Consider the following 24,984-nt stretch of genomic DNA (forward strand, 5'->3'; position numbering starts at 1 on the left):
GGAGCCCCGCAGAAGCCCACACCCGCTTCAGGAATTCCGTGGATGTTCCCGACAGAGGTTTATTCCCGCCTCTCCCTACAGGCCTACGGCGCTCCTTCCTCCAACCCCATACCCAGTCGAAGGCGGGGCAGCAGCCCCACCCAGGGGCAGGCCGGGCGGCCCCCAGGCCGGTTTAACTGGTTGGAACGACGAAAGCACGCTGGCGCAAGGAAAGTTCTCAACTTCGGGAGCTGAGGCGCAGGCTGGCCAGAGCGTGGAGAGGGAAGCTGTCTCCATCCTCTGGGCCGTTGCAGGACATGCCCACGAGACACCTTTGCCAGCACCACACCGGGGTAAGTGTCCGTCCCCGCATCCCGCAAGGCCAGCGACTGCGCAGGCGCCTGCAGAGCACTGGCGCTCGGCGCGTTTTCTCGCCTTCTTCTTTAGTCTCCTCAGCGAGCCTGGGGACGAAGGAGGCGCGGTGCCTCCTGGGTGTTGTAGTTTGCTTCCTTGGCAAAAGGCCTTCTGGCTAGTTGGATGCCGGGGCCTCGGGAACTACGCCTCCCAGCGCGACCCGCGCGAGAGCACAGGGCGCCTGCCCTTGACGGCTTCAGCCGTCTGAGCGGAGAGGAGGATCCGGGAAGCCGGCTGCGGCGGGAGGAGGGAATGCGCGTGCGCGCTGGACCGGCTCGTCCTGTTCCGTCCCAATCATTGTAAACAGGCGGAGGCTGGGCGGGGTGGGAATGGGGCGCCCGAGGCCGGCCTGGGGCGCAGCGCAGGAGGCGGCTCCGGTGGCTGCGGCGGCAGAGTGAGCGCGAGGAGGCGGAGGCTGCGGCGGGGCGGGCGGTCGCGCGGCGGCAGGCACAGGTCAGTCCCAGGGAGCGGTCGCGTGCGAGGGTCGCGGCGATGCCCCTGGAGTGCCCGAGGAGCCCTCTCCCGCGCCGGCCTCGCGCCTGCGTCTGTCAGGCAGCGTGTGGGGCTCGGTGCTCGCAGCCCTCGGGTTTGAAGTTGGGGGCGGGGGGCGTGGCTGCCCCCTCGTCGGTTTCTCCCGGGAAACCTTCGCCCCAGTTTTCGCCCCCCTGGCCGCGCGTCCCTCCCACTGGCCGACGGGCCTCCCTTCGTGGCGTCCGCGTTTGTGGTGCTCTCGGGGGCCAGGCGTGGAGAGTTAGGAGTCCCCAGGCCTCGGGGAAGCTCTTGGGGGGCGCCTGGACAGAGGTGAGGGGATCCAGCCCTCACGGTTGGATCGTGCCCGGCATAGTGGCCAGGCTCCGGGGCTTACCCAGGGGACCAGGACAGGCTCCTGGTGTCGCCCGCCGCTGGCACTGAGCAGTGGGCGCCTTTGGTGCTGCGGTCCTTCCTTCAGGTTTCCGTGGGAATGGACGGACAGATCTGGATGGAGTTGAGGTTTCTTTTCACAACTCATGTTCAACTATGTGTGTTGCCAAAATGCTCTTAATTGAGGTCAGTTTTCTCCCTCTTTTAAAAAACCTGATCGTTGTGAGAGTGAAACAGGTTTTACGGAATATTTCACACCTGCGTCTTCCCTGAAGTAATTCTACTGCTTCAACTTTTGGGATTCAGTATTACAAAGCCTTCCTCTTGAGCAAGGCCTAGTACAGTTCTTCAAGGTCCCTAGCATGTTAGTTCGAGGTGTTTTGAACGTGCATGTACAGGAAGTGCAGCCGTTTGGCCGTTGAGTTAGTGCACCATCCAGCCTTGTTAGAAAAGCTTTCGCTGAATTTTTTATTTAGTGGAGTGGTCGTGTCCTAAGGCTTTGGGGAGTATTCCATCATACTTGGCAGTTATTCACGAAATACTGAATATGTGATAAGGTTTGTTTTGGTGCTCGGCACTTCTAAATGAATAAGTGGGACTGTGAGTAAGAAAGATCACCTCACTTTCTGTTTTTAGAGTTATTTTGGTGATTTGATAACTCCTTTCTGTCTTTGTGAAGGTAATTACTGTTAAGCTGGAGTGGCAGTAGTAGGGGTAGGAAGGTCAGTAGAGTGGTTCCCACTTCTCATTCAAAGTATCTGGTGGATCCAAGTGGAGTAGATTAGTTAACAGTAGCATTGTTTTTTATTTCTTATTTTTTGAGACGGAGTTTCGCTCTTGTTACCCAGGTTGGAGTGCAATGGCATGATCTCAGCTCATCACAACCTCCGCCTCCCAGGTTCAAACGATTCTGCAGCCTCAGCCTCCCGAGGGGATTACAGGCATGCACCATCACGCCTGGCTAATTTTATATTTTTAATAGAGACAGATTTTCTCCATGTTGGTCAGGCTGGTCTTGAACTCCCGACCTCAGGTCATCTGCCCGCCTAGGCCTCCCAAAGCGCTGGGATTACAGGCGTGCGCCACCGCACCCGCCCAACAGTAGCTTTTGAGAAGTAACTCTTTATTTATTTATTTACTTTTATTTTTTTTGAGACGGAGTCTCGCTGTGTCACCCAGGCTGGAGTGCAGTGGCGTGATCTCGGCTCACTGCAAGCTCCGCCTCCCGGGTTCACGCCATTCTCCCGCCTCAGCCTCCCAAGTAGCTGAGACTACAGGCACCGCCAACTCGCCCGGCTAGTTTTTTGTATTTTTAGTAGAGACGGGGTTTCACCATGTTAGCCAGGATAGTCTCGATCTCCTGACCTCGTGATCCACCCGCCTCGGCCTCCCAAAGTGCTGGGATTACAGGCTTGAGCCACCGCGCCCGGCCGAGAAGTAACTCTTTAAACAAGGTATCTCGAAACAATGTAATACAATGTAATACAACTTAGTTTGCTATCTCTTCAAAATATTGTTTCTAATTATAGATCTTATTGGGACTATTTCTCCCCTAATTTAGAATAGGAAAGTGTTATCAGAAAGTGCATAATAACCTTAATTTGCACAGTTATATTTGCATAGTTGTTTGCTTGGCAAGAAGAGATCGGGCCCAGAATTAACCCAAAAGAATATTATTTCTGTTTTGAAAGATCCCTGATAGCAACTTATGTTAGTTTATATAAGAGGATACAAGGAAAAATGCGGATTATTTAGAATACAGGAATTACTATGTAGAAAGTACTGCGACCAGGTGAAGAGGACTTAAAGATACACACGGCAATGTTCCTGCCTTCAGGGGAGTTGAACCTTATCTCTTTCTTTCACTGTCGACTAGTACAAGATTGTTTTGATTGAAGAACGTATGCAGGTACAGTGGATGTACAAAGGAGATAGTGGTCAGTTTCTTAAGGAGATAGTGGCCAGTTTCTTAAAGTGAAGAAAAGGAGAGCTGAAGAAGAGGAAAACTGTAAGGAAGAAAAACTATGTAGAAGGTGATGAAAATAAGAAGTGTACAGGCGTAGAAAGAATGGGCATTTAGGTAGGAGCAGTGTGAGAAAAAGCATGGGAGTCTAAAATTACAGAATAGCATCTGCAAAAATAGCAAGTGTAATACAGGGTGGTGGCAAGACCTGAAACTGGGGAGATAGGCAGAGACCAAATTATGGATCTTGCAGACCATCAAAGTCATTACAATTTTATCTTATAAGCAAATAGGAGTCATTGAGAGGACAAAGAAGAGACCTAAGCTAGCTAAGCCCATTTTTAACCCTCTGCTATATAGGTCAGGCACTGCATTAGGTACTGTATATTTTATGTCCTTAAGCTTAAATAAGGCTTAGTCATGACTGATGCAGAAATTGCGGGGCTGGGGCAGGGGTGGGGAAGGAACTTTTAGAGGGAAAGGTGGACAGAAACGTAGGTGAGAAGGAACATGGAACACTTTTTTTCCAATACAAACACCATCACTCGGTTTTATTGGTTTTGTTATATTAACCTCTGAAGTAGGCGATTATTGGTGTGAACATACATTTTTAAAAACATATGGAGTCAAGAGTACAAGAATGTCAACTCAGTGCAAGTACTGTTGGTGAGCATTATGTCCTGAGGACGAAATCGGAGGACCAACAGGCCCAGGAGGCTTCACAACCAACACCGCCCAAAAGGACAGCAGACCAGGCTTCAGAGCGGAACCGCCTTCTCCATGTAAACTTTTGACGTAAACTTTATGCTTCAGGATGGCCTCTTCTGCTCCGAGAGCCTCTCCTTCCGCGTCCCAAGTTTGGGAATGGCCCGGCGGGGCTCAGGCCCAGGTGGTGGAGGCCCCGGTGTGGCAGCCCCGTGCTGTCCATGATCCCAGGAGTCGAGTTCAGAAGCCCCCCCTGCGGTGGGTTGGCGGCTTCGCCGTAGCTGAGCTAGTCTTCCAATGGAAACTCAGTAAAAAAAGAGTCGGCCCCATCCGCCTGAGCGCGGGTTTCCTCCTGAGCTAGGGGCTCGGCTGCCTCAGGCGCAGAAGGGTGTGCTGCCGGCCTCGGTCAGGGCGAGCAGCTCCCTGGGGGCGCCCGCAGCCGGGGTGTCCTGGGGCGCAGCAGGTGGAAAGGCGCGGGCCAGGGGTGCAGTCAGCACAGAATATGGAAGAGAATGGGAAGTTGTTTTCTGTAACTGTAGCATTAGTTGTGGTGATAAGTAGCAGAAGATGAGGTTGCACAGATCCTCAAAAGTATTGCATGCCGTTCCAAGGACCTTACTATTTCTTCCTGTAGATAAAAATAGGGTTTGTGTATTTTAATGAAAAAGGAGACATTATATGATTTTTATTTTATTTTTTTACTTTTTTGAGATAAGGTCTCACTGTGTCACCCAGGCTGAAATGAAGTGGCACTCACCGCCCTCCATCATGGCTCACTGCAGCCTGGACTTCCCGGGCTCCAGCGATCCTCCCACCTCAGCTTCACGAGTAGCTGGGACCACAGGTGAAGGCCACCACACCTGGCTAGTTTTTTCTTTCTTTCTTTTGGTAGAGATGGAGTTTTGCTATGTTGCCCAGGCTGTTCTTAAACTTTGAGCTCAGGCAATCCACCCGCCTCGGCCTCCCAAAGTGCTGGGATTACAAGTGTGAGCCACCGTTCCGGCCAACATTTTTATTTTAGAAAGATCATTCTGGAATTGTAGAGTAAGCATTTGAGAGGGGATGGAGAGAAGGTAAGAATGGATGTAGAAAGACTATTTAGGAGGTTTTTGCAGTAATCGAAGTGAGAAATAAGGGTCCAAACTTAGGCAGTGTTAGAGGGGATATGGAGGAGGAGGGAAATAGAAATATTTAGAAAGTAGAATTCATAGGATTCAGCAACAGTTGGATATGGGGAGTGAGGGGAAAATAGTAGAATAAGATGACTTGGATTTTAACTTGGGTGATTGAATAGACAGTGGTAAAATATACTGAGACAGGGAATTCAGGAAGAGAAGCATATTGGAGGAGAAGTAGTATTTTAGCTTCTGAACATATTGAGTGGAAGTTATCTGTGAAACATCCAGGTGGAATCATCTGCTTTGGAATTGTGAATGTGGATTTGGAGTACAATATAACAGGCTATGTTATGAGTGGTATCTGAATTCTTTGATTTAGATAATACCAAATACGAAGAGTTTGTTGACATAAAATAGTTCTGGAAATAGGCCGTGGAGAACATTTAAAGCTAGATAGAAGAAGAGCTGGAAAAGGAAATTCCTAAGTGTTTGGAGATGTAGAGAAATAATGAGAAAATGTCACAGAAGCCAAAATGGGATCTGGCACCATCACAACTCACTACAACCTCCACCTCCCGGGCTCAAGCCATCCTCCTACCTCAGCCTCTCAAGCAGCTGGGACTGCAGGCACATACCACCACACCTGGCTAATTTTTGTATTTTTGGTAGGAATGGGGTTTTGCCATGTTGCCCAGGCTGGTCTTGAACTCCTGGGCTCAAGTGATCTGCCTGCCTTGGCCTCCCAAGTGCTAGGATTACAGGTGTGAGCCACTGCATTGGGCTGGGATCATTTTTAAAGGAAGTTATACTTTACAATAAACTCTCAAGAAAAAATATAAATTAATATTTTTTTAAAAAAGGAAAACCTCAGGCACAGTGGCTCACGCCTGTCATCCCAGCACTTTGGGAAGCTGAGATGGGAGGATTGCTTGAGCCAAAGAGTTTGAGACCAGCCTGGACAACATAGGGAGACTAGCGTCTCTGCAAAAAAATTAAAAACAATTAGCTGACTCTGGTGGTGCACACCTGTGGTCCCAGCTACCCAGGAGGCTGAGGTGGGATGATCCCTTGATCGTGGGAGGTTGAGGCTGCAGTGAGCAGTGATTGTGCCACTGCATTGCAGCATGGGTGACAGAGTGGGACCCTGTCCTAAAAAAAAGGAAAACCATACTTTAAATGCTTTGAAAAGTTGAGCGAAATACGTTATTAAGAGTCTATTGATTTGATATTGAGGAGGTTATTCAATTTGATAACTTATGTGAGAACAGTTTTGATAGAATGGTTGGGGGAGGAAGTAGGTTTCATTGAGTTGAGAAGTTGAGGTTAGAGAGTGGAAAAGCATATGTAGATTATTTACATAAATCAATTTTTGCCATGAAGGGGATAATAGAAAGAGGTGGTAGCAGAGGGTGGTAAAGGGTTGAGAGAGATTGTTAACATGGCAAAGACTTGAACCTGCTTTTCTTTTTTAAAACAGCTTTATTGAAATATAATTAATGTACCCATAAAATTCACCCCTTTTAATTGTACAATTCATTGGTATGTAGGCATGTATTTATTCATTGGTCTGTGTGACTTAATTTTTTTTTTTTTTTTTTTTTTGAGACAGAGTCATACTCTGTTGCCCATGCCGAGTGCAGTGGTGCAGCCACAGCTCATCGCAGCTTGACTTCCCAGGCTCAGATGATCCTCCCACTTCAGCCTCCTGAGTAGCTGGGACTACAGGTGTGTGCCACCATGTCTGGCTAATTTTTTGTATTTTTTTGTAGAGACAGGGTTTTGCCATATTGCCCAGGCTGGTCTCAAACTCCTGGGCTCAAGTGATCCACCTCTCTTGGCTTCCCAAAGTGCTGGGCTTACAGGCATGAGCCACCACGCCCAGCCTCGTTGGTTTTTACTGCAGATGCTTCTCTACTTCTGACACAGTTACATCCTGATAAACCCATAGCAATTTGAAAATATTGTAAGTGGAAAATGCATTTAATGCACCTAACATCATAGCTTAGCCTCGCCTACTGTAAACATTCTCAGAACACTTACATTAACCTACAAAATTCTCTAACACAAAGTTTATTTTATAATAAAGTGTGGAATATCTCATCTAATTTATTGAATACTGAAAGTGAAAAACAGAATGATTATATGGATACCGTTGTAAAGCTGAAAAATCCCAAGGTGAAACATTGTATGTTGGGGACAGTCTGTATATACAGAGTTGTACAGCCATCACCACAGTCAATTTTAGAACATTTTCATTACTTCCCCAAAAAACCTGCTTCCCATTAGCAGTAGTCACTCACTATTTCCCCTGCCCTCATTAATCTCCTTCTGTATCTCTTGATATTTCAGATATTGTGGATATTTCATATAAAGGAAACCATACATGTGATCTTTTGCAACTGCTTTCCCTCACTTAATGTTTTCAAGGTTCATCCATATTGTAGGATATATTAGTACTTCATATTTTTTATTGCAAAACAGTTCTCTCTATCTGGGTATACCACATTTCATTTATCCATTTATTAGTTGAACATCTAAGTTGTTTCTCCTTTTTGACTATTGTGAATAATGCTGGTGTGAATATTCATGTACAAGTTTTTGTGTGGGCATATGTTTTCATTTCTCTTGTGTATATGCTGAGGAGCAGAATTACTGGGTGTGATATTATACAATAAGTAATATATATTTGGTCTTTGTCTCTGGTTCCTAGCCCAGAACTTCAAAGATCCTTGGAACTTCCTGAGTAGTAGAGGTAATAGAGCATATTTTGGTATTTGTAATAAGTCTCTTTCAGTCACATCTGAATTTATGCTAATAAAGTGATTCTTGGTAGGCCCCTAGACAAGTTCAGGATGGAAGCTGGTTACCAGAAGAACCAACTATGTGGATTAGAGAGCTGGAACTTGCAGTCCCACCCCTGGATGGGTGAGGTGGTGGTAGTGAGGACTGGGTTTTGAGTTCGGTTACCATGGGACCTCCATAAAATCTTCTAAACAGTGGGTTTCAGAGAGATCCTGGGTTGGTGAATGCATCCTTATGCTGGGAAGGTGTTGCTTCAACTCCATGGGACAGAAACTCTTATACTTGGAACCCATCTCAGCCTCACCCTTGTGCCTTTTGATTTGGTTGTTTATTTTTATCCTTTATAATAAACTGATAGGCATAAGTAAAGTGTTCCCCTGAGTTTTAGTGAGCCATTCTTGCAAATTATGGAACATGAGGAGGGGGTTGTGGGAACCCCGATTTATAGCTGTTTGGTCAAAAGTACAGGTGGCAGTGTGCAGCTTATGGCAGGTGACTGAAGTGAAGGTAGTCTTGTGGAACTGCGCCTGTGGAGTCTGACATAAACTCTGGGCAGTTAGTGTCAGAATTGAATTATAGGGCACTCAGTTGGTGTCTGGAAAGTTGGAAAACTGTATTGGTATGGAAAAACACTTCCACATGTGGTGTCAGAAGTGTTGACAGAAAACAGCTCATGTGGTAACTCTTGTTTAACAGTTTAAGGAACTGCCAAATTATTTCCCAAAGCGACTGCACCATTTTATAATCCAATTCTTCAATTTCTCTACATCTTTGCCAATACTTGCCATTTGCTTTTTAAAATTTTAGCTATCTTGATGTGAAGCGGTGTTATGTTGGGGGTTAGATTTTCATTTTCCTGGTGGCTAAGATGTTGAACATCTTTTCATGTGCTCATTGGCCATTTGTATATTCACTTTGTAGAAATATCTACTGAAGTCCTTTGTCCATTTTTAAATTGTATTGTTTGTTATTGAAATAGTTCTTTGTATGTTTGGTTACTAAATGCTTATCGGATGTATGATTTACAAATACTTCTGTTTTCTGGGTTGTCTTTTCACTTTCTTGATAATATCCTTTTGAAGCATTAAAAGTTTAAATTTTACGGTATAATTTATCTGGTTTTTTTGTTTGTTTGTTACACAGGCTTTTGGTGTCATATCTACATTGCCAAATCCAAGGAATGAAGATTTACTCCATACTTTCTTCTAAGAGTTCTATGGTTTTAGTTCTTATATTCAGTTGTTGGTCCATATTTTTATATGGTGTGAGATAGGGGTCTACCTTTTTTTTTTTTTTTGAGACAAAGTCTCTGTCACTCAGGCTGGAGTGCAGTGGCACAATATCAGGTTACTGCAACCTCCGCCTCCCAGGTTCAAGCGATTCTCATGCTTCGGCCTGCTGAGTAGCTGGGATTACAGGCGTGTGCTACCACGCCCAGCCAATTTTTGTATTTTTAGTAGAGAGGGGATTTCACCACATTGGCCAGGCTGGTCTCGAACTCCTGGCCTCAAGTGATCCAGCCACCTTGGCCTCCCAAAGTGCTGGGATTACAGGCGTGAGCCTCTGTGCCCTGCCAGAGGGGGTCCACTTTTTTGCATGTGGTAATCTAGTTGTCCCATCCTCATGTGTTGAAGAGATCATTATTTCCTGATTGAGTGGTCCTGACATCCTTGTTGAAAAATCAGTTGACCACAAATGTCTGGGTTTTTCCCCCTGGACTCTTGGTTTGATTCTGTTGGTTGATATAGCTATCCTTATGCCAGGCACCATGTGCTATTTTGATTACTGTAGCTGTGTAGTACATTTTGAAATGGAAATGTGTGAATTCTTCGACTTTGCTGTTTCCAATATTTGTTGGCTATTCAGGGTCCCTTGCAATTCCTTATGAAACTGAGGATCCATTTCTGTAAAAAAAAGTCATTGGAATTTTAATAGAGATTGCATTGAATTTGTAAAATACTTTGGGTAGTATTTCTGTTTTAAAAATATTAAGTCTTCCAATCCATTAACATGGGATGTCTTTTCAGTTACTTAGTTTGTCTTTAATTTCTTGCGCAATGTTTGTAGTTATCAGTGTCAAGTCTTTCACTTCCCTGGTTAAATTTATTTCTATTTATTTTTTTGGATGCTGTTGCAAATGAAATTGTTTTTTAGATTTGTTTTTCACAATGTTTATTGCCTAGTGTTTAGATATACAATTTATTTTCTGTCACCTTATATCGTGTGACTTTGCTGAACTCCTTATTAGTTCCCATAGTTTTCTAGTGTATTTTTTTGAGTTTTGTGTATAAGATCATGCTGTCTGTAAATAGAGATAGTTTTACGTCTTCTTTTCCTATATGGTTATCTTTTATTTATTTATTTTTCCTTCCTAATTGCCCAGGCTAGAACTTCCCATACAATGCTAAATGAAAGTGACAATAACAGACTTCCCTGTCTTGTTCCTTATCTTAGGAGTAAAGCTTCCAGTCTTTTACCATTTAGTATAATGTTAACGGTGGATTTTTCTTTCTTTTTTTTGAGACACGGTCTCATTCTGTCACCCAGGCTGGAGTGCAGTGGTGCAATTATGGCTCACTGCAGCCTTGACCTCCCAGGCTCTTGTGATACTCCCACTTCAGCCTCCTGAGTAGCTGGGACTACAGGCATGAGCCACTATGCCTGGCTAATTTTTGTATACTTTATAGAGACAGGGTCTCGCTGTGTTGCCCAGGCTGGTCTCGAGCTCCTGGGCTCAAGCTTCTGCTTCAGCCTCGCAAAATGCTGGGATTATAGGCATGAGCCACCATGCCTAGCAGCTGTGGGTTTTTCATTGATGCCCTGTATTGGTTTAAGGATGTTCCTTCTGTTCCTAGTTTGTTGAGTACCTTGTTGAGTGTTTGTCAAATGTGTTGCTTAATTATATACATGTTTTTGAAGTTTTCAATATTTTGTCTGTTACTGACTTTCAGTTTCATTTCGTTGTGATCAGAGAACGTACTTTGTATGATTTTAGTCTTTTACAGTTTATTGAGGCATGTTTTATTCCCTAACATACGGTCTGTCCTGAGACTGTTCCATGTGCACTTGAGATGGATTTGTATTACACTGTCTTTGGATAGGGTGTTCTATAGTTGTCTGATAGGTCTAGTTGGTTTATAGTGTTGTTCAAGTCTTCTTTTTCATTGTTGATCTTCTCTCTAGTCTATCCATTATTGAAAAGGAAGTATTGGAGTCTCCGTTTATCATTGAACTGCCTCTTTCCCTTCTCAATTCTGTCAGTTTTTGTTTTGTATCTTTTGGAGGCTCTGTTGTTATGTGCAATATCTGTTTACAGTTGTTGTATCTTGTTGATGGATTTACCTATTTATCATTATATAATATTTAAGAGAGAGTCTATATTGTTTGGTATTAGCATAGACTTTCTTTTATTTTTATCTTTTTTTGAGACGGAGTCTCACTCTGTTGCTTACGCTGGAGTGCAATGGCACTATCTCGGCTCACCACAACCCTGCCTCCCAGGTTCAAGCGATCCTCCAGCTTCAGCCCCCGTAGTAGCTGGGACTACAGGCATGCGCCACCATGCCTGGCTGATTTTTATATTTTTAGTAGAGACAGAATTTCGCCATGTTGGCCAGGCTGGTCTCAAACTCCTGACCTCAGGTGATCCACCTGCCTCAGTCTCCCAAAGTGCTGGGATTACCGATGTGAGCCACTGCACCCAGCCTAACAAAGACTTTCTGGCTTCCTTTTGGTTACTGTTTGCGTGGAATATCTTTTTCTTTCTTTTTTCCTTTTTAAACGGAGTCTTGCTCTGTCGCCAGGCTGGAGTGCAGCTGCACGATCTCGGCTCACTATAATCTCCACTTCCCGGGTTCAAGCAATTCTCCTGCCTCAGTCTCCTGAGTAGCTGGGACTACAGGCACGTGCCACCATGCCCGGCTAATTTTTGTATTTTTAGTAGAGACAGGGTTTCACCATGTTGGCCAGGATGGTCTCCATCTCTTGACCTCATAATCCGCCCGCCTCGGTCCCCCAAAGTGCTGGGATTACAGGTGTGAGCTTCTGTGCCCAGCCTGGAATATCTTTCTATCCTTTTACTTTCAGCTTAGTGTCTTCGAATCTAAAGTCCCTATAGACAGTCTACAATTGCATCTTGGTTTTTAAATGTGTCTGCCAATAACTATCTTTTAATTGAGGAGTTTTATTTATTTACATATTACTGATAAGAAAGAATTTCTGCCATATTGCTATTTGTTTTTGATATTTTTTTTTGTTGCTCAGTTCTTCCATTGCTGCCTCCTTTTGTGTTAAATACTTTTCATTGTATCATTTTAATTCCTTTATGTTTCATATGTTATATATGTTCATAGTAGTTGACCTGGGATTACAATTAATATCTTAATTTATAACTATCTAGTTCAGATTAATATCAACGTAATTTTAATAGTGTAGAAAACTTTACTCCTATGTAGTCATACCCCCTTTATGCTGTTACTGCCACAATTACATCTTTATACATTGTATGCTCATCAACACTGATTTACAATTATTGCTTTATGCAGTTATTTAACTCAGATAGGAGAAAAAAAGAAATACAAACAAAATACATTTATACTCTCTTTAATATTTACCTACATACTTTTTTTTTTTTTTTTTTTTGAGACAAGGTCTTGCTCTGTTGCCTAGGCTGGAGTGCAGTGGCATGATCATGGCTCACTGTAGCCTTGACCTCCTGGGCTCAAGTGATCCACCTTGGCCCCCCAAACTGTTGGGATTATAGGCGTGAGCCATCATGCCTGACTCTAATTACCTTTACCAGTGTTCTTTATTCATGTGGATTTGAGTATCGTCTAGTTAGTGTTATTTCATATCAGCATGATGGACTCCCTTTAGCATATTTTTTTAATAGGGTAGGTCTACTAGCAGTGAGTTCTGTCAGTTTTTCTTAATCTAGGAATGTCTTAATTTTTCTTTTTCTTCTTCTTCTTTTTTTTTTTTTTTTGAGACAGAGTCTCATCACTCTGTTGCCCAGGCTGGAGTGCAGTGGTGTGTGATCTCAGCTCACTGCAACCTCCACCTTACGGGCCTAAGTGACCCACCTCAGCCTTCTGAGTAGCTGAGACGACACCCAGTTGATTTTTTATTTTTATTTTTTGTATTTTTTGTAGAGATGGGATTTTGCCATGTTGCTCAGGCTGGTCTTGAACTCCTGGGCTCAAGTGATCTGCCTGCCTCAGCCTCCCATATCTCTCTTAGGTTCTGTTTAAGGGATTCTGTATGTTCACTGATTCTTTGTTCTGCCTGCCCAAATAAGCTTTTGAGCCCTTCTAGTGAATTTTCCATCTCAGTTATTGTACTTTTCAATTCCATAATTTCTATTAGATTTTTAAAAACATTGTCTTTATCGATACTCTCTTTTTGGTGAAACCAAATTCTCCTGCTTTCCTTCAGTTTTTAAGACATGGTTTCTTTTAGCTTTAGAACATACTTAAAATAGTTGATTTAAAGTTCTTATGTGGTAAGTCCAGTCAGTGTCTGGGCATCCTTAGGGACAGTTTCTTTTTTTTCCTTTTTTTGTGAGGCAGAGTTTTGCTCTGTAGCCCAGGCTGGAATCCAGTGGCGCAATCTTGGCTCACTGCAACCTCCGCCTCCCAGGTTCAAGCAACTTTGCCGTCTTGGCGTCCCAAAGTTCTGGGATTACAGGCGTGAGCCACGGTGCCTGGCCTGGAACAGTTTCTGTGATTGCCTTTTTTTTTTTTTTTTTTTTTTTTTAAGTGGCTCATTCCTTCTTGTTTTCTTTGCATATGTGTAACTTTTTGATGAAATTGGACATTTTGACTCCATTGCTATATTTCCTAGTTTCTTTACAGATGAATAGGCATCTGGATGAGATATAAATAATATGATTATCTTTTTAGTTATCTTTTGAGCCTGTTTCTTTATATTTGAGGGAAGTTTTTCAAACTGATCGCCTTGAAAGTTTATATAATTATTTTATGAAGCTTTTGTATAAAATGTTATTGAAAACAAAAATACTGGCAGAAGTCATTTGGAATTGCTTCTAGAGTTGGCAGCATGATGTGCTGAACCGTGGCAGTCCATCAACAAGTGAAGGTTAAATTAGTTCAGAAGCACTAAAAATTGAGAACCAGGTATTGTGATAGGTTGAAAATAAAACTGTATACCATTGCCGATGTTTAAAAATGAGGTATACTTGTCAGTTATAAAACTGTTATTGTGTGACTAGAACTTTCCTTATAAGCTTTTTTATATGTATTGACTTTTCATAGTCTGCCAGTATAGGTGCCATCAGAAAAATGTATAATAAGGAACTATTATTGAGAAATAAGGAGAATTGAGGGGGGGATGAAGGAAGAAAGATTTTTAAGGAAAATGCAAAAATTGAAGTAGGACATTAGCAGTTTTCAGTGTTTCCTTCCAAAGTAGAAATACGATATATTTTTTTAAATTTTTTGGTTTTTTTGAGCTGGAGTCTTGCTCTGTCGTGCAGGCTGGAATGCAGTGGTGTGATCTTGTCTCACTGCAACCTCCACCTTCCGGGTTGAAGCAATTCTCCTGCCTCAGCCTCCCGAGTAGCTGGGACTAGAGCCATGCACTACTACACCTGGCTGATTTTTGTATTTTTAGTAGAGACAGGGTTTCACCATTTAGGCTGGTCTCGAACTCCTGACCTCAGGCAATCTGCCTGCCTCGGCCTCCCAAAGTTCTGGAATTACAGGTGTGAGCCACTGTGCCTGGCTTCAAAATAGGAATATGAATCAAGAACTTAGACTTTCTGCTTGAGAGAATTATGAGAAAAGAAATTGCAGATATAAAGCTGAAGAAAAGCTTACTACGTCCATTTTGTTACCACTACTGAGGTAACAAACAATTGAAAGGCAGTGGGTAAAATTCTAAGTTTTTCAACAAAGTTTAGCATTTTAAGGAAAAACAAACATATTACAACATTACAGTTTGCTTCTTCAAATATTCCTCAGGTTACTTTTCAAATTAATGTCTTAGAAGCATTATGATTGTATAAAAATTTTTTGTAGTCAACTGAAGCCATAAAAGCATAATTTCCTTCCTTTTGGTCTAAATGATAGAATAGTTTTACATGATGATAACGAGTTATAGAATATAAGTTACAAGACAGGAACAGTCTGCTAATGTGTGTGTGTGGAGAGTGTGTGTGTGTGTGTGTGTGTGTATAAACATTTTTTAAACAAATAATGATTGTTACTTTTAACAACTTAATTTTAACTTTTGTTTGTTATCACAGTTTAGTAAATGGTGCTTTTACTTTCTGCTTTTCTTTAATCAAAATAATTCACTACGTAGGTAAAGAGTTTAGTTACTGTGTAACATTTTAATCCCAAATCTTGACTTTTGGCCTATTTTGCCTGCTTAAGATTAGTATTCTACTTCTGTCTCCAGATTTTATTTAATTGCAGGAAATAATGCAGCAGCTGTTGTTAATTCTTTTTTTTCTTTTTTAGGCAGAGTCTCCCTCTGTCACCTGGAGTGCAGCAGCATGATCTTGGCTAACTGCTACCTCAGCCTCCTGGGTTCAAGTGATTCTTATGCCCCAGCCTCTTGAGTCTCTGTGATTACAGGTGTGCACCATCATGCCCAGCAAATTTTTTCTATTTTTAGTAGAGATGGGGTTTCACCATGTTGGCTAGGCTGGTCTCCAACTCCTGGCCTCAAGTGATCCTCCCACCCCGGCCTCCCAAAGTGCTGGGATTACAAATGTGAGCTGCTGTTAATTCTTATGCAGTACCTTTACATCCTAGATAGTAATTTTATTCCTATTTTCCATTTCTTTTCTCTAAAATGTTACCTTGTGATATGGTTTGGCTATGTCTCCATCCAAACCTCATCTTGAATTGTATCTTCCAGAATTCCCACGTGTTTTGAAAAGGAGCGACCCAGAGGGAGGTAATTGAGTCATAGGAGCCCGTCTTTCCCATGCTATTCTCGTGACAGTGAATAAGTCTCATGAGATCTGATGGGTTTATCAGGGATTTCCACTTTGGCTTCTTCCTCATTTTCTCTTGCCACTACCATGTAAAAAGAGCCGTTAGCCTCCCACCATAATTCTGAGGCTTCCCCAGCCATGTGGAACTGTAAGTCCAATTAAACCTCTTTTTGTTCCCAACTTCAGGTATGTCTTTATCAGCAGCATAAAAACGAACCAATACACCTTAACTGAAATCTTCATGGGGTGGTGGTTCTTACTTAACCAAGATAATTGACCGCTTTATAACTTTTGAGCAGCTCTCTACATTTAAATGTTTAGAGATCACCTATTAAGGAAACTTCTACTTAGAATTGTCAGCTGAGGATTTTCTCTGACTGTCGTGGGTGATATTGGACCTACTTGTTGTTCTGTATCAGTAGTTAATGTTAATAATTTAAGGTAATTTTTCCCTCAATCTCATTTTTAGGAAATTTTTTTTGAAGAAAATTATAAACATAGACTTTATTAAAATTACAAAAATAGACTTTGTTTTTTTAGAGCTGCGTTTGTGTTACAGTTCACTCCTGGTATGTTTTACATTCCATGTGTTTAGACGAATGAATAATGAACATGGACCCACCACTAAAGTACCAATACAGAGTAGTTTCACTGCCCTGATAATCTTCTGTGTTCCACCTGTTCATTTCTTCCTCCTCCCTAAATCCTGACTGCTATTAATCTTTTTACTATCTCTGTAGTTTTGCTTTTTGCAGAATGTCATATGGCCTTTTTAATTTGAGACAGGGTCTCACTTTGTCGCGCAGGTTGGGGTGAAGTGCTGTGATCTCAGCTCACTGCTGAGCCTCTACCTGCTAGGCTCAGGTGATCCTCCCATCTCAGCCTCCCAAGTAGCTGGGACTAGAGGTGTGCACTGCCACACCCAGTTAATTTTTTCTTTTTTTTTGGGTAGAGATGGGGTTTTGCCATGTTGCCCAGGCTGTTCTCTGACTGCTGTACTTAAGCAATCTGCCCACCTTGCCCTCCAAAAGTGCTGGGATTGCAGTTGTCAGCCACTGTGCTCAACTTCTTTTCCTTAGTAATATGTGTTTACATTTCTTCTGTATCTTTTCATGACTTGATAGCTCATCTCTTTTTAGCACTAAATAATATTCCATTATCTTGATGTACCACAGTTTATCCATTGCTGCCTTTTTTGGGGGGATTTATAAATATACCTGCTATAAACATCTATGTGCAGGTTTTTGCATGTACATAAGTTCTCAATTCACTTGGGTAAATAATACCAAGGAGTGCTATTGATGGATCATATAGGAAGCGTATGTTTAGTTTTGTAAGAAACTGCCACGCTGTCTTCCAAAGTGACTGTGCCATATTGCATTTCCATCAGCTATGAATAAGAGTTCCTGTTGCTGTATATCCTTGCCAGCATTTGGTGGTGGTAGTGTTTTGGATTTTGCCATAACAATGGTATGTGGTAGTATCACATTGTTTTAATTTGTAGTTCTCCAGTGACATGTCGTGCTGAGCATCTTCTCATGTGCTTATTTGCCGTTTGCATATCTTCGGTGAGGTGTCTGTTCAGGTCTTTTGCCTATTTAAAAAATTGAATTGTTTTCTTACTGTTTAAAGAGGTGTGTGTGTGTGTGTTTTTTTTTTTTTTTTGTGACAAAGTCTCGCTCTTGTCCCCCAGGCTGGAGTGCAATGGCACTATCTCGGCTCACTGCAACCTCTGCCTCCCGGGTTCAAGCGATTCTCCTGCCTCAGCCTCCCGAGTAGCTGGGACTACAGGCGCCTGCCACCACACCCGGCTAATTTTTGTATTTTTAGTAGAGACGGGTTTCATGTTGGCCAGGCTGGTCTCGAACTCCTGACCTCAGGTGATCCGCCTGCCTTGGCTTCCCAAAGTGCTGGAATTACAGGCATGAGCCACCGCGCCCAGCCTAAAGAGGTCTGTGTATATTTTTGGGTAATAGTACTTTATTGGATATATTTTCTATAAGTATTTTATTTCAGTGTGGCTTGTCTTTTCATTCTTTCAGTCTTAGGACTCTTAATTTTATGTTCACTCTCTCTCTTTTTTTTTTTTTCCAGAGCATTAACTAAAGAAACTAAATTGTATATCCTGTAGATTTTGCAGTTTGATCTGTGTGATATCATGAGATACATAGATCTGTTTATCTATCTGTCCATATATGTTTTCATCCAGAATTCCTGGCTCATAACTCCCCGGAGCCCATGCTATTTCTTAAGTGACTTAAATAATAAGCATATCTTTTGTTAAAGTATTTTGCCTTTTGTCTTTGGTTCCTGAAGAAGCTTTGAAACAACTTCTGAGCAATAAAGGCGAAAGACAGTCTTTTGTTATGATGTTGGAGTACTTTAGATCTCAGAAGTAGGCCTCGGAAGACACCTTTCTCTCTGGCCTTCTGGTCTTTGTTTACTTGCTTGTTTTTCTCCCCAAGGCAGGCCATAGAAACTAAAAACATGCTCTAATCTTCCCCCAGCTTTCTGTCCTGGAGCTGGCCATAAAGAAATTCTCTGACTTACATTGTCTGATTTTAGGTCATAAGGCACCATTTCAGAATGGATCCTGTCCCATACCGTGGAGGAAGGAATGTGGCACAGAGAGGCCAAGAAGAGTCTGAACCAGATAGGCCTTACCGGGTTTCCCCACTTGGTCTATTAGTGTTAGATTATTAGATTATACCCTTTTTGTTCAGTCGCACTTCTGCATGGTTGTCCATGCTTCAACATGCCTATCCAATGAAGTTTCCATCAAAAATTTAAGAAGATGGGATTGCGAGAGCTTTTTGACAGAACAGGTAGAAGTTCCTGGAGGTTGGTGTAGCCAGAGAGGACACGGAAGCTCTACACTCCTTCCTACATGCCTTGCCCTGTGCATCTCTTCATCTATACCCTTTGTGTACCCTTTATAATAAATTGAACATAAGTGTAAACCTAAGTCTTTCCCTAGGTTCTGTGAGCTGCTCTGGCAAATTAATCAAACCCAAGGTAGGGGTGATGGGAACCCTGATTTATAGCTGGTCCTATCAGAAGTGTTACTGGAAAGATGTCCTGATCCAGAACCAAGGATAGGGTTCTTGGACCTCACACAAGAAGGAATTTGAGGAGAGTCCATAAAGTGAAAGCATTAGTTTATTAAGAAAGTAAAGAAACAAACGAATTGCTACTCCATAGGCAGAGCAGCGGCATGGGCTGCTCAACTGAATATACTTATAGTTATTTCCTGATTCTATGCTCAAAAAGGGGTAGATTATTCGTGAATTTTCCGGAAAAGGGGTGGGTAATTCCTGGAACTGAGGTTCATCCCCCTTTTAGACCATATACGGTAACTTCCTAATGTTGCCATGGAGTTTGTAAACTGTCATGGTGCTGGTGGAAGTGTCTTTTAGCATGCTAATGCATTATAATTAGAATATAGTGAGCAGTGAGGACCAGCAGAGGTCATGTTCATCGCCATCTTGGTTTCGGTGGGATTTGGCCGGCTTCTTTACCACATCCTGTTTTATCTGCAAGGTCTTTGTGACCCATATCTTGTGTTGACCTCCTATCTCATCCTGTAAGGATGCCTAATCTCCTGAGAATGCTGCCCAGTCAGTCTCAGCCTTATTTTACCCAGCCCCTATTCGAGATGGAGTTGCTCTGGTTCAAAACCTCTGGCGGAAGCACAGGTAAAACAGCCTAGGACTTGCAATTGGCATCAGAATTTGGAGGTGGGCAGCCTTGGGGACTGAGCCGTCAACCTGTGGAATCTGATGCTATGGATGGTGTCAGAATTGAATTGGAGAACACCCAGCTGGTGTCCACTGCAATGTTGATTGCTTGCTTGGTGTGCGGAGTAAACCCCTACACATCGTGGTATAAGAGCCAAGAAAAAACTGTTTTTCTACATAATCAGATTGTTTTATTTGTTTATTTTTCAGGGATAGTGTATGCATCCATCAAGGAGCTCTGCTCTTTTATCTCTTGATCTCTTTTTTTGGTGTTACTAGCAACTGTTGATGATCATTGCCAGTATCCATTTTTATTTGTCTATAAAGTGGTGTAAACCAAAAATAAAATTCTAAGTCCCCCAACTGACTGATGGACCCCTGTCTAGGTTAAGGGAGTTCCAATCTAAACCTGAAAAACTAGTTCAGGCCGTGAACGGAATGGGAGGTTGGGCATGCATCATTATACCTTCCTCCCCTTGGAATTCAGACATAACTGACTGGCATTCACGTGAAAACAGAGATCTTAAGACTGACAAAACAGACTTTGTAGCAATAAGATACCAAATTCCAATCTGACTCTAGTATAGCATCACATGACAGATGGCAGGCCCTGAAAGAAATCAAGGTATTTCACCTCAAAATATATTTATTAGACATATTTTGAAATGGCCCTGCAAAGCTGTCTCTTGTGGGGAAAATCTGCGTTCTCTAGAGAATCTCCTTTCCTTTGCAGATCTTTTCCCTGATCCAGGGGCAAATTAACTAGAGTCTGGCACCTTTTTAGGTCTGTTAAGAGCTCTGAAACCTGCTACCTGAGGTTTCATCTGCATGATAAAAATCTTGGTCTCCACAACCCCTTATCTTAACCCAGATGCTCCTTTCTATTGAGTCTAGATCTTTAGGTAATAACAACTCTTTCAACCAATTGCCAATCAGATAATCTTTGAATCCACCTATGACCTGGAAGCCCTGGCTTCAAGTTGTCCTTTATTTTCAACCGAACCAGCGTACACTTTACATGTATTGATTGATGTCTGCCTTTAACTTCTGTCCCCCTGAAATATATAAAATCAAGCTGTAAAGCAGCCACCTTGGGCACATTTCTCAGGACCTCCTGGGGCTGTGTCATGAGTCATAGTGTCAGAGGTGTTTGAACCAGAACATCTCTATCTTGAATAGGGGCTAGGTAAAATGAGGCTGAGACCTACTGGGTTGCATTCCCAGGAGGTCAGGCATTCTAAGTCACGGGATGAGACAGGAGGTCAACACAAGATACAGGTTTTTTTTTTTTTTTTTTTTTTTTTTTTTTTTTTTTTTTTGAGACGGAGTCTCACGCTGTTGCCCAGGCTGAAGTGCAGTGGCGCGATCTCGGCTCACTGCAAGCTCCGCCTCCCGGGTTCCCGCCATTCTCCTGCCTCAGCCTCCTGAGTAGCTGGGACTACAGGCGCCCGCCACCGCGCCCGGCTAATTTTTTTTTTTTTTGTATTTTTAGTAGAGACGGGGTTTCACTGTGGTCTCGATCTCCTGACCTTGTGATCCGCCCGCCTCGGCCTCCCAAAGTGCTGGGATTACAGGCTTGAGCCACCGCGCCCGGCCAAGATACAGGTTATAAAACTGGTCGTGGTAAAGAAGCCAGCCATATCCCACCAAAATCAAGATGTCAACGGAAGTAATCCCTGGTCGTCCTGGCTACTCATTATATGCTAATTATGATACATTAGCATGCTAAAAGACACTCCCATCCGTGCTATGACAGTTTACAAATGCCATGCCAATGTCAGGAAGTTACCCCATGTGGTCTAAAAGGAGGAGGAATCCTCAAATTCTGGGAAATGCCCACCCCTTTCGTGGAAAACTCATGAATAATCCACCCCTTGTTTAGCATATAATCAAGAAATAAGTACCCTTAGTACAGCAGCCCAGGCTACTGCTCTGCCTGTGGAGTAGCCATTCTTTATTCCTTTACTTTCTTAATAAACGTGCTTTCATTTTGCACTATGGACTCACCCTGAATTCATTTTTGTGCGAGATCCAAGAACTTGCTCTTGGGATCTGGTTTGGGACCCCTTTCGAGTAGCAGTGGTCCTTGCATCTGGCTCAGAATAAATCTCTTAAAGTATTTTATAGAGTTTAACTCCTTGTTGATAATTGTAATATTCTTTTTTTTTTTTTTTTTTTTTTTGAGATAGGGTCTGTCACCCAGGCTGGAGTACAGTGGTATGATCTCAGTTCACTGCATTCTCGACCTTCTGGGCTCAAGTGATCTGCCCACCTCTGCCTCCCGAGTAGCTAGGATCACAGGTGCACACCACCACGTCCAGTTAATTTTTTGCATTTTTGATCGAGACAGGGCTTCGCCATGTTGCCCAGACTGGTCCCAAACTCCTGGGCTCAAGCAGTCTGCCTGCTTCGACCTCCCAAAGTGTTGGGATTACAGGCGTGAGCCACTGCGCTTGGCCTCCGATATTCTTTCATTTCTTCTTTACTGACTAGCCGTAAGATTTTGATAAAGATAAACTTGGCAGCATTAATACGTCACTTAGTAAATTTAGGATAAATGCTCCATTTCTCCCCAACTTTATTAATCAGCTATTCAAAAAATGAGATGTTTCTCTAGATCCTCCAAAGGTGACCAGTGCATTTTTATTTTTTAGTATAATTATGCACTCATGGATTTAAATATAATTGATGCATTTTAGCTCATTGCAGTTGTTAATTTTATCGGTACTCATATTGTCCCATCTTTGGCCAGTGGGAGCTTATTCAAGGACTTCTGAGTCCTTTCAATTCCAAGCATCTTTCGTGATTTACTACTTTCTTTTGTGACTGATGTTTCTGTCTTATCTTGTGCATATTCTGTTCTTAGAGCTCAAATCTACTTAACAGGAACACTTGAAAGTTTCCTTTATTATGTTGTAGGTTCACACAACTTAATATGTATTTACATCTCAACAACTAAAAAGAGAAAAACAGTTTTTCTCTACTCTCTCACAGCACTCTTACACCAGAAGGGTGTAGGGATTTCCCATATCAAACAGTGATCCAATTCTTGGCAGACACTAGGTATTCTACAGCTTAACTTAATGCTGGCGCTGCACTAATCTGAAATTAATGCAGACCCCACAGGTTAAGGGCTCAGTCTTACAAGACTGTCCCCCACTTTAGATATCAATCACAAGTAGTGGGTCCCCAGGTTACCCACAACCATATCCAATTTGGCTCCAAATTGGACATTCCCAAGACCCCCTCTTCAGGTTTGAGAAGTTGCATGAATGGCTCATAGAACCAGGTAAACACTTTACTTACTATTACTGGTCTATTACAAAGGATTTTTTTATTTTTTTATTTTTAAGATTTTTTAAATAGAGACATGGTTTTGCTGTGTTGCCCAGGCTGGCCTCAAACTCCTGGCCTCAAGCAGTCCGCCCGTCTGGTATTACAGGCATGAGCCAGCATGCCCATATTTCTTAGTAGATCACAGTATCACAACAAGTTAACAGCTGTTTGAAAAAATTATACATGTAAGTTGAAAGAGGAAATAATATTTTTATTTCACTCCTACATAAGTAAAATTACTGATGATTTGTGTGTGCCTGTAGGACAGTGTACAACTTGTAATACCTTGCAGTTATATTGGACATCACTACCCTCGTTTCTTGTTCCATGATGATTTTTACATGGCACTTTTCTTTTTTCTTTTTTTGTCACATGACCCCAGAAAACTCGGTTTCACAAGATATATTGTCAAGAGGAAAGCAGTGCTATCTAATGTTGAAACTGAACTACTTTTAGCTAGTATTTTGTGCTGTTTCTGAAAGATGTCCAGTATTGCTGTTCCCCTCAAATTTATGATGTCCCAAAACTCCCCTCTGAGTTTGCTTGCGGTGCCCCTGGGTGCTTCATTGCACTCTTTGGGAATCTTGGCTAAATACTATTATCCAGGTCTTATTGTAACCAATGTGTGAATTTCATTTTTATTAAATAAATGTGTTGGTCCCCCCATCACCCCAGTTAAGTTCTAATTTAAGATTTACTTGAGGCCAGGCACAGTGTCTCACGCCTGTAATCCCCAGGAGGCCTAGGTGGGTGGATCACCTGAGGTCAGGAGTTCGAGACCAGCCTGGCCAACATGGTGAAACCCCATCTCTACTAAAAATACAATTAGCCAGGCGTGGTGGCAGGCACCTGTAATCCCAGCTACTCGGGTGTCTGAGGCAGGAGAATCGCTTGAACCTGGGAGGCGAAGGTTGTAGTGAGCTGAGATCACACCACTGCTCTCCAGCCTGGGTGACAGAGTGAGACTCCGTCTCAAAAAATAATAATAAAGGCAAGAGTCCAAAGTGGGTTTTTCCCTCTGATACTTAATATATGTACAGTTATGTGTCACATAATGTTTCAGTCAAAGGTAGACTGCATATACAGAGGTGGTTGCATAAGATTATAATACCATAACTGTACTTTTTTCTGTGTGGAAGTAGTTTAGATACCAGTGTGTTACAGTTGCTGACAGTATTTATCACAGTTACATGCTGTCCAGGTTTGTAGCCTAGGAGCAGTAGGCCACACCATATAGCCTAGGTGTGCAGTAGGCTCTACCATCCAGGTGGAAATAATTTGTTAATTTTTCTACTTTCTTGTCATTATCCCTTTTAAAAACTTCAGTTTTTTTTTCTTTTTAGACAGGGTCTTGTGCTGTTGCCCAGGCTGGTGCCATCATAGCTCACTATGGCCCTCGACCTTCTGGGCTCAAGTAATTCTTCTGCTTCAGCCTCCTGAGTAGCTGGGACTATAGACACATGGCACCACACTCAGCTGATTTTTTTTTTTTTTTTTTGAGATGGAGTCTTGCTCTGTCACCAGGCTGGAATGCAGTGGAGTGATCTCATTTCACTGCAACCTCTGTCTCCCAGGTTCAAGTGATTCTCCTGCCTCAGCCTCACAGGTGGCTGGGACTACAGGCGCCTGCCACCACGCCTGGCTAATTTTTATATTTTTAGTAGAGATGGGGTTTCACCATGTTGGCCAGGATGGTCTCGATCTCTTAACCTCGTGATCTTCCCGTCTCGGCCTTCCAAAGTGCTGGGATTACCACCGTGCCTGGCCCACACTTGGCTAATTTTTTATTTTCTGTAGAGACAGGGTTTCACTGTGTTGCCAAGGCTGATCTTGAATTCCTGGGCTCAAGCAGTTCTTCCGCCTTGGCCTCCCAAAGTGTTAGGATTATAGGCGCTAGCTACTGCACCTGGTCCATTAATCCTTTAAGAGTTGTTATCAGCATGAAAAGGGCATTCATACATTCATATTCATTATAATGAATTTGAGAATTTCACATTTTCTAAACTGATTATACCTGCTTATCTTGTCTGAAGCATGTCAGTAGGGCAGAAGCTAAAATAAAGATTAAGTCTCATAGTATAGAAGAAGGGTACAGAAAATAACCCA

At 42.6% G+C, this 24,984-nt stretch overlaps 1 protein-coding gene across 1 annotated transcript in view; it reads left to right on the plus strand.

The window, feature by feature from the left end:
• The first annotated feature begins 699 nt into the window (after positions 1-699).
• The window catches only part of LOC105478887 (ralA binding protein 1), a 60,571-nt gene continuing 36,286 nt past the window's right edge, over positions 700-24,984 (plus strand). Inside the window, exon 1 of the mRNA XM_071085688.1 lies at positions 700-846. The gene's annotated coding sequence lies outside the window, so the exon portion shown is untranslated. The remainder of the gene's footprint in view (positions 847-24,984) is intronic.

The sequence above is a fragment of the Macaca nemestrina genome, chromosome 19 (genome assembly GCF_043159975.1).
Source record: "Macaca nemestrina isolate mMacNem1 chromosome 19, mMacNem.hap1, whole genome shotgun sequence".
Classification (NCBI taxonomy): Eukaryota; Metazoa; Chordata; class Mammalia; order Primates; family Cercopithecidae; genus Macaca; species Macaca nemestrina.